Genomic DNA, 13,970 nt, shown 5'->3' on the forward strand with positions numbered 1-13,970 from the left:
TAAATGGTGTTTACAGTGCATATACTTTTGGATCTGGCTTCACAAAGCATAGCTATTTTGAGATTTATCCAACTTGCTGCAACTATCAATAATTCAAAACAAGAATAAATCCTTGAAATTTTTTATCTTTCAAGGTAGTTTTTCCCAGACTTTGTCTTTTGAAATTCCATGTAAATTTTATAATCATCTTGACAATTTCTATGCAAAAGCCTGATGAAATACCAATTAAAATTGCATTGAATCTGTAGATATTTTGGGGACAAGTAACATAATGTCACATTTTTTGATCAATCAGTTTGATATAGCTCTATATTCTTAGAAATCTTAACAATTTTATCAGTTTAGAGGCCTTTTACACCTTTTGTTCAATTTATTGCTAAATAGTATGTATTTTAATACTACTGTACTTTCTAATTATTTGTTGCTTATATATACAAATACTCCATATCTTCCAAACTTGCTAGACACAGGTACTAGTTACTTTTTTTTTTGGTAGATTCCTAAGATTTCCTGCATAGACAATCATGCCACCTCTAAACACAGATTTAATCTTTGCTTTCTAATGTGTGATGAACTTTTTTCCTACTTTATTGCATACATTCTCCAATGTAATGTTTAATAGATGAGGTAAAAACAGACATCCTTTCTGCATTTTTGATCTTAGAGGAAAAGCATTCAGTTTTAATCATTAAATGTTTTATCGTATATGCCTTTTATCAGGTTGAGAAATTTTGCTTATATTCTTAGTTTACTGAGAATTTTACCATAAATGGAGATTCAATTCTGTTAAATGCTTGAGATTACTGTTATGTATTTTTCTTCATTAATTTAATGGTATGATTATTTAAATAGCCTTGCATTCTTACAATTAATCATGATGCATTATCTTTTTATGTATCAGTGGATTTAATTTTCTTAACAAAGTTTTGTATTTATTTTTATGAAACATGTTGCTGTGCACTTTTCTTATATCTTTGGTTTCAGTGTCAGGATAATGTTGGCCTCATATGAGTTTGAAAATGCTTTCTGCAACTCTATTTTCTGCCAAAGTTGTAAAATTGGAAACGTTTCTTCCTTCAATGTTTGGTGGAATTTCCCAGGGATATCATCTGAAACTGGAGTTTTCTTTGTATGAATGTTTTACCTAAAATTCTAATTTCTTCCATCACATGTCACTGTTTACTTTGATATACAGCTATTTAGGTTATAGATTACCTTTTAAGTGAGGCTGGTAGTTGCTGTCATTTAAGATAGTTGCCATTGCATCTAAAATTTGGACTTTATTGACAGACATCTTTAACGCTGATAAGAACTGCAGTGATGCCATGTTCCTTTTTCCTGATATTTGTGGTTTCTCCTCACATTTTTTAATCAGCCTGGCTTATCAACTTTACCGATCTTCCCATTCTTCTGTTTTTTATTTTATTGTTTAATTGTAATTTAATAGTTTTCTAATTAACATGAGCTCTATTTCTTTAAAAATGTTCAAATCTGTAATCTGTGTCTCGAAGCACTGCTTTAGTTGAAGATTAGAAATTGACATGTTTTCTTATTTAATGCTATGTTATTTACTGTCTACATTACAATATTTCCCCCGAAGGCATATAACAAAGCCTTGTATTATGTACGTAAATTTAAAATACTGAGACCTGTTTTATGGCTCAGAAAGCAATCTATCATATTACATGTTCACTGTTTCCTTGAAGAATGTATATTCTGCTGCTGGGGTTTGTGTGACTGTCCTATGAGTATTACTTACCTTCTTTTGGTTTTACAATTATTTTTAATCTGAATTTTTAAAGATCAAATCTCTCCCCAAGTTACTCAGCATTAGTCAGATTTGACTGTATTCTAAATTTAAGTCTTTGGTTTACATGAAAATTAGAATTCACAAAAATGAATTGTCTTTTAGTGTTTTCTCAAAAAACGTTGAAAAAGTAACAAAGTTAGTACCTTTTTAAAACTGAGATTACTTGGATTAACGCAAATGTGTATGAGGAAAAATATTGAATCAAGAAAAATGCTTCTCAAATTTTAGCCACATATTTATGTTGTTAATCTACCCTAAACACTAGCAGAAAGTCTCAGCTCACAGTGATGGTGTATTAAGGATTATATGATACGTTTTAAAATTTATCTATAATAACAGATAAATGTTGATGACATTTGATAAAATATCTGAATGGCTGGTGGTCCAGTCAAGTTGACACATAACATTAACCATCATACAGACCCTGAAGAAGAATAAAATAATTATGTGCTATTTAAGATATATTTTGCATTTAAAGGACAGCCATCTGATAGTGTGTCACAAATGAAGAACGTACATATACAAAATTAAGTTAGTAAAGCACGTAGTTCTAGCCAGACCCTTTCAAATCTTTAACTCTGTGCAGTTATGTGGAGAAGATTTTAGAGTAGATACACTGCCTTGATATTCAAAGTATACTTGTAAGGCTATACATATGGTTATAGTGTAGTACATAGAAATAGGATACCATTATAAAACTTGAGTTTAGATCTATATGCATTTGTATAGAATTGAATCTTAGGATTACAGTATAATGAGGTACAGACCAACAGGGGAGACATGAGTTTTATTAAAGATGCTGATCTGAGATTCCTTTGTGGACAAATTGCCCCAAATGCCCAGCACTGCCATGGAAGCTGTAATTTTATGCATCTGGTTCACGAAGTGAGTAGTGAGTATCATTTCTTGGTGCACAGATCTCTGCCTCTTGTCAGGCAGTTTGCACATTTCATCTCTTCATCTTTGACATGGTGGAATTCGAGTCCTCAGTTTCAAAGTGATTGGTGTGAAATGCTGTTATGATAAAAAGCACTGTGATATCATGAAAAGCAAAATCATAAAATAAATAATCCATAACAACACAAACTCACAATACAGAAATATTTTCAAAACACACACATACACAGTAAAAAAAAAAAATGTCATTTCCACTGCAAGAGAAATTTTTTTTCAGTCAATAGCTGCTGGATATTCTCTCAAAAGCATGTTTCCTTTTCAATTTCTATACAGGTCAAAATGTTCATCCTCACTATGTAGACATTTATCAAGTGTATTGAGCACCATCTTTCTTTCACTAAAACAGAGGCTATTAATTCTAGGAAACTCAAAATTGAGGAGAATATCTCACAATGCATAGGAGCCAGGGCTGCCTCCAACTTTTCTGATAACACCCAGAGGATGCCCTCACTTTTCTCCAGATTATCATGAATACATAGCTTGATCTCATTCTGATGCAAATAACACCCATGACTAGATGACTATAGAGAGGCTGCAGACTGGGAAGGAAACCCAATGGAATCAATCCACATAGCTCAAAAAAAGGCAAAGACAAGGATGTGGTTTTAAAAATCATTTCAGATGAATGAATTGCTGCCAGGAATAGAACTGAAGATTTCATTTTCAGTAACTACCTAATTACATCAAATTTAATTTTCTGAATGGGTTTCTATTGTAATGTTTAAAAGTTATTGGAAAATTCTGATAGGTAAATACTTTTGTTCTATCATTTTTGGTGCAAGTCCCCTTGTTAGGACGTGGCTCTATGAGATAAAAGTTAAAATTAATAAGAATGAATATGAATGCACACATAATGAACATTGTATGTATAATCTATGGATGTATATTAATATAAATCTATTAATATAAATCTAGTTGACTCTTACACAATATAAGTTTGAACTGTGTGGGTCCACTACTTGCCTATTTTATTCTGTATCTGCTACCCATGAAACAGCAAGACCAACACTTCCTCCTCTGCCTTCTCATTGTGAATATGGCAAGGATGAAGACCTTTATGATAATCAACTTCCATTTAATGATAAGTATATTTTCTCTAGTTTACCATAACCATAGTATACAATCTATAACATACAAAATGTGTTTATTTACTGTTTATGTTATTGGCAAGATTTCTGGTTACAGTAGCCTATTAGTGGCTGGAGAGTTAATAGTTATACATAGATTTTCAACTGTGCAGGGAGTGAGCTCTAACCCTTTGATTGTTTAAGAGTCAATTGTATATGTATTTAAAATCTAACTTCCTAGCTTTTTCAGACTTTTTAAAAATGTCATCTATAAAAGGTAAATCTTTGTTTTTGATGACAGGTGATATCTTAGGTTCACAAAATGTAATCTATGAAGTGGATGATGTAATCTTTAAAAAACTCAAAAATGAGACAAAAATTGTAGGGAAATAATGAATGTTAAGATGTACTTCACCTTCTTGGTCAATATATTAACAGGTATAATTTTTTCAGATGCTAGGCATAGTTTTGATGCCTCCCTTCCTCCTCAGAGGGAATCACTTCAAGAAATTTTTGTTTTATACCACATGCATATTTTCCATGACATGTGCATACTCATGCACATTTTTAATTATACATATAGAATTAAAATGATATATTTAGTAAGAGATGATGCATTCTGCTGATTTTTACCTTATGTTTTGAAATTTATCCATGTTAACAAATGTAGTCTGGGTTGACTCATCTTATATCACTGAAGCAGTGTTATAAATGATCTTTTATATGTTTCCAATTTGTTGGACAGTACAATAACTATTCTTGTAATTGTGCACATCTGTAGACAGCCTAGTTACTAGAATATGCCTAAGTGAAATTTCTGATATGTTGCCAAATTATTCTCCCCATTAGATTTTCTAATTTATATATTCATCAACAGTTTGTTGATATTCTTCCTAAGAATGTAAGACTATACTGTAAGAATGTTGTACAATATTTTTTGGTATTCTTGCCAATTTTCTGCATTGATGATTTTTGTATTTTAAATAAATACCCAAATACGCCATCTTTTAGTTGGAACCAAATATTGGATATGCTGAAAAAGGCAGGTGAGTAACCTCAAACCTCAACCTAAGTAACAAAACATTTTCCATGTACTTTCTTGTGGCTGATTTTGTTAACCCTGCTCAAATCAAATTAAGAGACCCATCCCATCAGTAATATGTGTTTTTAGTATTTTTATAATGATTTGCAGTTTTGTTAGGTTCCCTGAATACTAATCATCTCTCAGCTATGTGTATTGAAAAGATCTTGAGCATAGCATTTTCTTATATTTATATGAAAATAATGGTACAACATAGATAATACCCTCAACAAAATCTTTAATATTATATGGGACACTTTCTATTCCCTACCTCTTATATTCATGTAAAAGGCTTTAAATTGGTTGGGCATGGTGGCAGGATTGATCTAGCACAGGAGTTCAAGACAAGCATGGGCAACATGGTGAGAGCCCCATCTCTATAAAAAATACAAGAACTAGCCAGGTGTGGTGGTGTATACTTGTAGTCCCAGTTACTGGGGAGGCTGAGGCAGGAGGATTGCCTGAGTTCTGGAGGTAGAGGTTGCATTGAGCCCTGATCATGCTACTGCACTCCAGCCTGGGCAACAGAACAAGACTGTCTCAGAAAAAAAAAAAAAAGTCTTTAAATTATGCTTTTAAAATTTATGTCATTGGCTGGGCAGAGTGGCTCATGCCTGTAATCCCAGCACTTTGAGAGACTGAGGTGGGCAGATCACTTGAGGTCAGGAGTTTGAGACCAGCCTGGCCCACATGGTGAAACCCCATGTCTACTAAAAATACAAAACATTAGCTAGGCGGGTGACACACGCCTATAATCCCAGCTACTGGGGAGACTGAGGCAGGATAATTGCTTGAACCTGGGAGGCAGAGGTTGCACTGAGCCAAGATTGTGCCACCGCACTGCAGACTGGGTGACAAAATGAAATCCCGTATCAAAAAATAATATAAAATGTATGTCATTAACCTAATTTAGAATTGACACACATGGTGTTTTGGGAGGCATATCCACCTACTATTTACGTATTTTTTCAATGTAGCTAATTTATTGCCCTATCACTTATGGTAGTAGTTTTCTTAAAAGCCATGATGTCTGTTTAGAGGAGGGTCCCGCACCTTGCTTTGCCTTAGAAGTTGTGCTAGTGAGGTAGATATGCCATAACAAAATACCATGGACTGGGTGGCTTAAATGACAGAAATGTATTTTCTCACAGTTCTGGAGGTAGGAAGTCCAGATCCAGGTGCTGTTAGATCTGACTTCTGGCAAAGTCTGTCTTCCTTGTTGCTGTGCCTTTACATGGCCTTTAAACATCTCATATAGAGATAGTATTTATTCAGTGAGTTTTTTTTTCCTTAAAAAGGACACACATGACAGGTCCAAATAAGATTTGCACTAGAACTTTTAGTCCAAATGAGACGTCTTGAAAACAAAAAAGTTAATGCGTGTGGGTGTGTGTGTGTGAGAGAGATGGTGAAGCACTATGTATTCTGTTCACATTTTTGAAAAAAAAAATTTGTTTGAGATGGAGTTTCACTCTTGTGGCCCAGGCTGGAGTGCAATGGTGTGATCTTGTCTCACTGCAACCTCCACCTCCTGTGTTCAAGCGATTCTCCTGTCTTAGCTTCCCGTGTGGCTGGGATGACAAGTGTGCACCAACACCCCCAGCTAATTCTTTGTATTTTAGTAGAGACGAGGTTTTGCCATGTTGGCCAGGCTTGTCTCAAACTCCTGACCTCAGACGATCCACTGGCCGTGGCCTCCTAAAGTGCTGGGATTACAGGTGTGAGCCACTGCAACTGGCCTGAAAAAAATATTTTTAACATACTAAAGCTGATGACTTTTATGGATGTTGACAAAAATCTCTAATGCCAATGCCTATCTCTGTAAAAAGCAATAATATGAGGAGCTTGATTTCCTGCTAAGGTAGAAAAGGTGAGAAGATTTTTCAAGTAGTATAGGAGCTCCATCTGTGACAAGAAGCAGAAGCATTCATTTCCACTTGATATTTTTTGTTATTAATCATAACTTTAAGCAACATTCTTTATCTGCCTTTAAAATGTTGACTTAAAATGTTGAGTCTTTTAGTAGTTTTGAAAATGGACATGCAAGAGGTATAATTTTCTCTTATCGCATCAGCATACACCTAAAGAGTAATAATATATAGATTTGAAGGCCAGGCATGCGGGCTCACATCTGTAATCCCAGCACTTTGGAGGCCAAGGCAGAAGGATAGCTTGAGACGGAGCTCAAGACCAGCTTGGGAAAAATGGCAAGATCTAGTCTCTACATAATTTGTAAAAATTAGTCAGGTGTGGTGATACACACCTGTAGTCTCAGCTACTTAGGATGATGAGGCGGGAGGACTGCTTGGCTCCAGGAAGTCAAGGCTGCAGTGAGCTGTGTTCGTGCCACTGCACTCTAGCCTGGGTGACAGAGACCCCGTCTCAAAAAATAATCATCATCATGTTTTTTAAAGGACGTGGCCACCATAGAAAGGGAGTAGTGAAGCTGCAGTACCTTGATGAACAATTTCAGAGTTATCTAGATTAGAAAATACATAAAACTTGGAAGTATATCAGTGGGAACACAGTGTCATTTGAAAAATGATTCACTTTTCCAGGCCATCAACCAATTTGAAAATTTTGGCAGGACACATGTCTTTATTAAGGGTTTTCCAATGTTTTAGGACTTCTTTTCTTTGCAATCTGGTAAGTAGTTTTATAGAATGCTTCCAGAAAAGGTTTTTAAGCAGTGAAGACCTTAATCGTGAAATGTCACCTCGGAAGTTTTAGAATTCTCATTTGAACTGTCTCACTTCTCTCACCTCTTTACAAATACTGATCATACAGTTGTAAACAGGAAATACTGAACGAAGCTTAGGTGTCTCAATCACCAATGTGAGGACCTGCAGCTTTCCCTGAATGGTGGCTAATGGCTTTGCAGTGCCTGTGTGCGTAAGAAGAGGCCAGATAACTCTGATGACGTGCATTCCAGCCCAGACTATAATATAACTACTGCAATGGTGTAGAAGTCATGAATATAAATGAGGGTTTTAGATATCTGGAAAAACATCAATTGACCATAAAAACATTTTTAGTTTCTATTGGTGTCATTTATATTTTTAGTCTTAAATTTATAATTGAAGAAAATACTAAGTTTTGTTTAGAGGCTATAAAGATATAATTTTTAAGACTTAAATATCCCTGTTTTAAGAGTAAATATAAATTTTATTGTTTTCTTCAAGCTATGGCACAGGTATTTGTTTAAATGTACACGGTATACAAATTATTTTGTACATATGCCACATTTTTAAAATTAAAAACAAATTTATATTATTTGAATTAACTATTCACAGTTGGACAAGAGTCAGACGTTTCTAGTGGAGAGTTGAAAGTAGTCAGTACTCTCTTACTTTGGGGATACACATTGCCTCAACATTTTCAGGGTGAATATACATAACAATTTTCATTTTCTGGAGTCTTTTTCTATACCTACGGTGAGGTAGATATGTAATCCTATATAGATCTATTCAGTGCAAATCATGTATATTACTACAGAAGGATAAAATTGACCTTGGTATTTGCTTCTAATTTGCCTTATAAGCGATCCTTCACTTCTTATGCCTTCTTTCAATTTATTTATTTTACTAAAATAGATCTAGAAACCAGGTGCCTTAGTAAATATATATACTCTCTCTATATATGGAACTTATTTCCAAATGTGGTAGTATATATATGTACTTCTCTCTAACCCTCAAAAATATAATGGGTATCAACATTTCCTATATATATAGACACACTATATATATATATATATATTTACTTATTTCTAACCATTTTGTGACTCTCAAAAACATAATGGATATCAAGATTTCTACAAAATAGAAATTAAAGCATAATAATGATATTCCAGTTCTCAAAAACACATTTCCAGGCATCTCTACAATTGACAAGTGAAACTTACTAGAGTAATGCAAATAAATTGCTCTGTGCATGTGAGCCTAGTATTCCTAGGTCATACTTTAGCTTATCCTACTATGTGGAAATGCTACTGCTGATCTATGAATTAGCCATTATCTCAAATTATTTTATCTAGTTTTTTATGTACACTGCCTCCCACAAGCAGGGTCTCATGCTTCAGAGAGAGAGAGAGAGAAGTGGCAAGCCTTAGAGCTTGAGATAATCAGACGGATAGTGATATCTTGGGAATGGCAGAGTAAGGTATCTGAATACTAGGTCCGCTGATTCAAACTACCATCGCCTTGCAAACACTGACAGAATCAGCTTTGTTTTTGGAATCTTGATATTTTGCTTTTGCACCTTTGGGATAATTGTGGGCTCCACAAAAGCAAAATATTAACATTAAGGCACAGTCCTGGGTAGTCTGGCTTGGTATTGAAGTAACACAACTCAGAGCTACTCTGCACAAATTAGGAGAGTAGGATTATCTTTTAACTCCAGAGGCATTTAAACAAAAAAGAAAAACCTCTGTCCGGTCACTTGCTTGCTGCTGAGATAACGAAACATAGACTTCAGTAACTACACAGCATAAGGAATACAATCTTTGCAAAAATAGTTTGGAAAACTCACCAAATGGACAAGTATTGCCCTAAAACATTAACATCAGCAAACCTAGGGGAATGAGGAGAATCTAATTCCAGAGTTAACCACATGTAAATATTCAAACTGCACAGTGTTATGAGGAGAATCTAATCCCGGAGTTGCTACCTTTAAATATTCAAACTCCACAGTTGTGTTTTTTTAAAAATCACAAGGCATAAAAAGAAAAAGGAAGTACGGTCTATTCACATGGGGGGAAAAAGACAGCTGGTTGTGAGGAAGCACAGACACTGGAATTAGTAGATAGAACCTTTAAATTAACTATCTGAAAAATGCTTCATAGGCTAAAGGAAGTCATGGCTAAAAAACTGAAGAAAACTGGGAAAGTCATGTCTAAAGAAGTAAAATATTAATAAAGAAGAAATAATTAAAAAGGATCCAAAGATGAATTCTAGTGCCAAAAAGTAAAATCGTTTAAATTAAAAACTAGTAAAATAATTCAACAGCAGCTTTCTGAAGGCAGAAGAAAGAATTAGTGAATTTGGAAATAGGAATTAGAATTATGAAGTCAGGACAGATTAAAGAAATAGTCACTGAAAACTTCGCAAGTTTGATGGGAGGGTATGAGCTACACATTCAAGAACTTAAACTCCAAATAGGACCAACTCATAAAGATCCCAGACATAAACCATGATCCAATTTTTGAAAAGATAAAATATTGAAAACAAGCAAGTAGCAAATTTTACATACAAGGGGTCCTCAATAGGACTAACAGCTAATTTCAGTAACTTTAGAACAAAATATTTAAAGTATTGAAAGAAAAACAGTAAAGCCAGCCAAAAATTCTATGTTCAGTAAAACTACTCTTCAAATACCCAAAAGTTGAGGAAATGATTTTCTGGTAGACCTTCCCTACAAAAATGCTAAAGTGAATCCTTCAAGATGAACTCAAGTACTCCAGTATGCAAAGACATATGGAAAAGGTAAGAATGTTAGACAGGTAACCGTAGTTGTAAATATAAATGACAGTACTGTATTTTTTGTTTGCAACTCCTCTTATTTTCTACATGATATAAAAAATAATGCATGAAATATATAAATCCATGTTAATTTACACATAGTATATGAAGATAAAATTTATGAAGTAGTAACTTACAGACAGGATGAGGCTGAATAGGGGCAAAGTTTTCATATGTTTGTTATAAATTTGGATGTTGATTGTAATCCACATGGTAACCACTAAGAAAATACTTAAAAAGGCAAGACAAAAGAGATGAGAAATCAAAAAAAAGAAATTAAACATTTAAAGAAATATGTTTAATGGAGAAAATGATAAAGTGGATAGATCATCTAGACACAAGATAGAAAATTGAGAATTTGAACAACATATCAGCAAGACCTAACAGACATATTGAATAACCCACCAACAAAAGCATAATTTTCATTCTTTTTGAGGCACATGAGTTGTTCTCTGGAACAGATCATATATGGGGCCACAAAACAAGTCTCAAATTGTAAAATACAGAAATTATACAAAATATCTTTTCTAAACAGAATGGAATAAAGCTAAAACTTAGTGATAAGGAAAACTTGGAAAATTCATAAATGCAGGGAAATTTAAAAACACACTTTTAAACATGTATTGATGTAGAAATCACAAAGGAAATTAGAAAATATGTGGAGACCATGCAAACAAAAGCACAGTATACCAAAAGTGATCAAGTGCAATAGCTGTGAACACCTACATTAATGAAGAAGAAGCATAAACTAGACCCAGAGGTAGATGAAGGAAGGAAATAGATCAGAGTAGAGACAGATGAAATAAAGACGGGAAAAAACAATAGAATCAATGAAAACAAAAGCTGTTTCTTTAACTTAAATAAAATCAGAGCTGAATGGAGGGACATAACTGCTGACCTTACAGATACAATGGGATTATAATGTGATGCTGTGAACAACTGTAGGTCGACAAATGAGATGGAAAAATACATAGAAACACATAAATTACAAAACTGATTCAAGAAAATATAGAACATCTGAACAGAACTACAGTCAGCAGATTGAACCCATATTTAAAAATGCTCACAAGAAAAAATATCAGATTGATGGCTTTGTTGGTGAAATTCTAACAAACATTTATTCAAACCACATTTATTCAAACCAATTCTCAAAATTTTTCAAAAAATAGAAGAGAAGGGAATACTTCCTATGAAGCCAACATTAGCCTGTTACTAAAGCCAGGGGATGGGAGGAAGGAATAAACATCACAAGCAAGAAAATGAATAAATGAACAAACAAATATACATATGTATATATGTGCAAATTCCATCACAGCATCACACATAATAGCAAGTCAAATCAGAGCATATTAAAAGTATTATACATGATGACCAAATGTGATTTATCCCAGGAATGAAAGGGTAGGTCTGTATATGATAATCAAATTAATATACCACATTAATAGGAAAGCATGACAAAAATCCAACATCCATTCATGATTAAAAAAAATACTCAATGTACAAAAATTTAAAGTAAATTCTCCCATATGACAAAGGGTATATATGCAAAGCCAACAGCTAGCATCATAGCCAGTGGGAGAAGACCAGAAATCTTTAGTACTAAAATCGGAAACAAGACAAGGATGCTGATTTTTATGACTTCTGTTTGACATCCTGCAGAGTGTTCTAGCCAGAGCATTTAAGCAGGAAAAGGAATTACAAGGCAGTCAAATTGGAAGGAAAGAAGTACCTCTACTTGTAAATGCCAGTATGCTAAATGCAGAGAATGTCAAAGAATATACACATATATAAAATGCACGAATATAAATTCACAAACGACTTTAGAAAGCCTGGAAGGTACAATAAAAATCAATTGTGATTCTATACATAAGCAATGAACAATCTAAAGGATGAAATTAAGAATTTCTATTTAAAGTAGTACCCAAAAGAATAACTAGAAATAAATTTTACCATTGAGAGGAAAGATTTATACACTGAAGACTACAAAACATTCCTGAAAGAAATATACATGAAAATATATCTGTGTTCATTAATTGAAATAGTTAATATTAAAATAACTATACTTCCCAGTGATCTACCAATTAATGCAATCCCTATGAAAATCACAATGGCCTTATTCCTCCCAAATGGAAGTTAATGTTGAAATTCATATGAAGTCGCAACATGTCCCAAATACCAAAACTGTCTTGAAAAAGAACAAATTTGAAGAACTCACATTTTCTTCTCAAAACTTACCAAAAAGCTACTGTAATCAAAAGATTGTGGTACTGGCATAAAGATGGACATAACATGGAACATCTGAGTGTCCAGAAAAAAATCGTGTTTATGGTCATTTAATACTTGGCAAAGTTGTCAATTCTATTCACTGAGAGACAGAATGGTCTTTTCAGAAATGGTATTGTGCAACTGGATATCCAACGTATAAAATATGAAGTTGACTACATATAACAGTTATTCAACTGGATATCACCTAGATAAATATCTAAAACTTTTTAAGTCTTAGATAAAATATAGGGGTCACTTCATGACCTTGGATTTGGCAATTGATTGTTATATGTGAAACCAAAAGCCTGGCAACAAAGAACATAGATAAGTTATATTACCTAAAAAATTTTTTAAATGTGCATCAAAGAACATTATCACAAAAGTAAAGAGATAACCTACATATACAAACAACCATCAGAGAATACTATAAATGCCTCTACGCAAATCAACTAGAAAATCTAGAAGAAATGGATAATTTCCTGGACACTTACACTCTCCCAAGACTGAACCAGAAGAAGTTGAATCCCTGAATAGACCAATAACAGGCTCTGAAATTGAGGCAACAATTAATAGCACCCACGAAAAAAGTCCAGGACCAGATGGATTCACAGCTGAATTCTACCAGAGGTACAAGGAGGAGCTGGTACCATTCCTTCTGAAACTATTCCATCAATAGAAAAAGAGAATCCTCCCTAACTCATTTTATGAGGCCAACATCATCCTGATACCAAAGCCTGGCAGAGACACAACAAAAAAGAGAATTTTAGACCAATATCCCTGATGAACATCGATGCAAAATCTCAATAAAATACTGGCAAACCGGATTCAGCAGCACATCAAAAAGCTTATCCACCATGATCAAGTGGGCTTCATCCCTGGGATGCAAGGCTGGTTCAACATTCGCAAATCAAAACGTAATCCAGCATATAAACAGAACCAAAGACAAGACCCATGATTATCTCAATAGATGCAGAAAAGGCTTTTGACAAAATTCAACAGCCCTTTATGCTAAAAAAACTCAATAATTCGGTATTGATGGACGTACCTCAAATAATAAGAGCTATTTCGACAAACCCACAGCTAATATCATACTGAATGGGCAAAAACTGGAAAAATTCCCTTTGAAAACTGGCACAAGACAGGGATGCCCTCTCTCACCACTCCTATTCAACATAGTGTTGGAAGTTCTGGCTAGGGCAATCAGCAAGAGAAAGAAATCAAGGGTATCCAGTTAGGAAAAGAAGAAGTCAAATTGTCCCTGTTTGCAGATGACA

General features: G+C 34.0%; 1 long non-coding RNA gene across 1 annotated transcript in view; it reads right to left on the minus strand.

The window, feature by feature from the left end:
- Positions 1-2,482: 2,482 nt before the first annotated feature.
- Positions 2,483-13,970, minus strand: part of LOC117095277 — a 100,204-nt gene continuing 88,716 nt past the window's right edge. The window contains exon 3 of the long non-coding RNA XR_004441890.1: positions 2,483-2,824. This is a non-coding gene — a long non-coding RNA (uncharacterized LOC117095277). The remainder of the gene's footprint in view (positions 2,825-13,970) is intronic.

The sequence above is a fragment of the Trachypithecus francoisi genome, unplaced genomic scaffold, assembly GCF_009764315.1.
Source record: "Trachypithecus francoisi isolate TF-2019V2 unplaced genomic scaffold, Tfra_2.0 Lachesis_group13, whole genome shotgun sequence".
Lineage (NCBI taxonomy): Eukaryota > Metazoa > Chordata > Mammalia > Primates > Cercopithecidae > Trachypithecus > Trachypithecus francoisi.